Source organism: Pteropus medius, unplaced genomic scaffold, assembly GCF_902729225.1.
Source record: "Pteropus medius unplaced genomic scaffold, Ma_sr-lr_union100, whole genome shotgun sequence".
Lineage (NCBI taxonomy): Eukaryota > Metazoa > Chordata > Mammalia > Chiroptera > Pteropodidae > Pteropus > Pteropus medius.
Window position 1 is genome coordinate 145,051 of NW_024354142.1, and position 3,857 is coordinate 148,907.

The window sequence follows — 3,857 nt, forward strand, 5'->3', positions numbered from 1 at the left end:
GAAGAAAAACATCCACAAGGGGAAATATATAAACAATTTTAAAGAATACTGACTGATTACAAGTACAAACTTTAAGTTATAAAATAAGTCATGAGGATGTAATGTACCATACAGAGAATAGAGTCAATAATGTCATAATAAATATACAGCAACCGTTACTTGACTTATTGTGGTGATCACTTTGTAAGGTATATAAATGTCAAATCACTTTGAAGTACACTTGACACAAATATAATACTATATGTCAACTATAATTAAAAATAAATTTTTAAAAAGAATATTTACTGATTACAGTTATACAAAAAATGATTTTCTAAGGAAATTAGAACACATGGAGAAGCAAAAAATAGGACAGAAATAACATAAATGACAGAAAGAGATAAAGTGTTGAAAGTTTCTTCTAGTGTTACATGTGTTAAGTTATTGATTTAAAAAAGTTTCTGATAAAAAAAGATATATTACAATTTTTCTTGCTTATCAAAAAGAGATTTTGAAATACCTAGATAAGACTCCAATAAATAAGATAACATTTAATAGTAAAGTCTTGATTAATTTACTAGTACACAAGGAAGAAATACATTGACCTGGTAGAAATACACTGAACATTATGAAACTACAAAATAATCATTCTCTAAAATACACATGGTACATTTGAAAATTGATTATATGTGTGTCATAAAACAAATTTCAATAATTGAAATCATATAGAGGATATTCTCTGATCACAGTGGAGTTTAACTTTAAGTGGATGACAAAAAGCCAAGGAATCAATCTTCACATGGTTGGAAATTTTCAACACACTCATAAATAATCTACATTTTAAAAGATCACAATGCAAAGTTCACAATATTTTTGAAATAAAACAAATAGAAGAAAGTAAGTAGAAACTAAATAAAAATAGAACATAAAAATAAAATAGAAATTACATAATGAAAGAAAATCAACAATCATTCTTATAAAAGAATAACAAAAATGATGAAATTTTAGCAAAGCTCATCAAAAAAAATGACAGTAAACGAAAATTACTAATACTGTAAATGAAAAAGAGAATATCATTAGAGGCTCTATAGCAATTGAAAAGTTCATAAGATGAGATCTTAGATAAAATAAAAAGTTTCTTGAGGAGCAAGAGTTACCAAAACAAGTACAAATAATTAGAATATCTAAATAATTCTAAATATGTTTAAGATATTGAGTTAATAACAATAAAAAATATTCTAAAGAAAAACTCCAGGTTCATCTGTTTCCCTGGTGATGTGTTCCTGATATACAGGCAATAAAGAGCATTATTCTAAGATTCTTCAGAGAGGAAGGAAAGAAAGAAAAATAACTAATTTTGTGGGACCACTGAATCATAAATATTAAAACCTGAAAAGGACGTTACATAAAGAGTTAATTGCTGGCTAATATATCTTATAACAGAGAAGCCAAAATTCTGAAGCTAGCAGCTTATTTTAAGAAAAGAGTGTAGTTTAAATTGGTCTAACAGAGGAAACATAAAAATGCTTTAAAATTTTTATAAATTTTAAAATCTAATGATAAAAACTCAGCAAAATATTTGTAGAATTTAAATACCTACGGCAACATTACAGTTACTGTTAATGATAAGATATCCAGCATTACCACACCCATGATTGATTTTGGGTGCAAGATGGGGATGTTCACAATAACCACTTGTATTTGAACTTAGAGAAGAACGTAGCCTGCAAATAAAGTCTAGGAAAAGAATAAAAGAGCATTTTTGTTCAGTATGTTTGTGAACATACACACTCATTTCTAAGTGTAAGTCCTGGGACATAAGTCAGACACATATTCAGCTCACTGCCAAACAGTTCTCCAAAGCGCCCGCACCATTTTTATACACCTGTCAGAAGTGTATGCATAAGGGCATTGAACATTTTCGGTTAGAATGTCCCTTAGTCTCTACTCCTACTATTTGCCCCAATAGATGTTAATTTAGAAATTTAGGAAATTTTGCATTTAGAAGGTATGCATATATACACATATATGTATATACGCATATGTATAAATCTGTATATATGTATATCCATGCACATATATACACAGATATATGGGAACAGTGTGAATATTGCTATCAGAATTCCTCATAATTCATTTTAAGATAAGAACAAAGCCCACGAATTGTCTATCAACAAACACAAGCTAGATGGTTAAATAAACATTCAAGAGGTGGGAGGTAGGGTTCATGACAGCCTTCAAAGAAGCAGTAGTTTTTTTTCTTTTTCAGCCTAAGAAATAAGCTAGTTTCATTATAGACATGATCTCATTACACGAGTCTTCAAACCTCTAAAGCAGAGTCACTGTGTTAGTAAATAAAAGTTACTACTAATGTGTTCTTTAAGATCTATCGTCTATCTATCATGATATCCCACGTCGGAGACCAGTAGCTTTTCCCCAAAATCTACTCTCTTATTTCGTCAAAGAAATGGAACCGTAAAATTTTAGCTGATCTTACGGCTACTCAGAATAAAGACTTCACTTTACAGCTTCCTTTGTAGATAGCCTAGACAAAAACATGGCTAATGTATTATAAGCAAAAGTGACATGTGGCGATTTCTCTCAACCTGAGACGCAGTTCTTTCCACCTCTGTCATTTCCCCCCCTTTATTTTGTCTTTCCTGCTGACATGATGTCTGCAAATGGAGAGAACTCAGATATTGAGTTTTCTTGAGAAAGAAGACCATCCCAGCTTGCAATGAACTTTTTACAGATTCAGCCCAACTTGTCACCTCCTATGAATGCAGGCTAATGGGATGAGAACTAGTGTGCCTGCAGCCCAGATCCTTAGGCACTACGGGCAAAGTCTTAAATCATAGGGACTGAGCAGATTCATTCCAGAGAAATCAAGGTCTCAAGGCGGCCTCTTACATACATCCCCCATTGCAGTACTTCTGTTCAGCCAGACCTCAGGTGACTCCCGATGATGGTTCTTCTGCAGTTTAGTTGTAATTTTGATGTGATTGTGAGAAGAGACAAAGCTAGTGTCTACCTACTATGCCATCTTGACCAGAAATCTCAAAGTAGCAGTAGTTTTAATTTTCTTTGATGCCATTTTCATCATTCAAGGAAATAAAGACTAGAATTGCTTTTTACCAGGCTTTGCTCTACTAATTTAAATTCTGCTGAGGTTTGGGTTTTACTTGTGTGTGTGTGTGTGTGTGTGTGTGTTTCTGAAAACTAGGCCCAAATAACATATCCTGAAAAGCTTCCATTGCTAAAGCATTGAGGAGTCATCATTATCGATTCTCTTGCGTTTTTTTTCAGAGATCAAATATTCTGTTTTTTTTCCCCCTACTCTTGCCTTACATTTTCCTCTGTTAATTGTAACATTCAGGAAATTGAATGCCTTAAGGGAGTCATTAAATTCTTGAGATTTTCCTAAATCTCTCAAGAAACACAGAGGAACTTTAAATAATATGTTCACTATATCTTTTTAATGAGAAGATTAACTCCAGGGACTCTATTCCCATTTGAATTACGGTAAATATATAACCAAACATTTATTCCAAACCTATCTCTTGACACAATTGTGTTTTGAGCATCTTGCTCTTGCCTCCACACCATGGAGGCTATTCTCGTATATTAAAGGGGAAGATTCAGTTTCAAATCTGCTACCTATAACTGCTACTGTTTACTTAATTTATATATAACTATTAACATCAGACAAATTTAGCTATTTTTGTGTATGATTTTTAAATAAATTAATTTTTTTATGGTGACATTGGTTAACAAAAACTAAGTTTTAGCTGTACACATTAACAGTAAGGCATATATATGTTTACACTGTGTTCACTTCCCATAGTTTTGTTTCTGTTTTGGGGAATATAGAGAAGTAA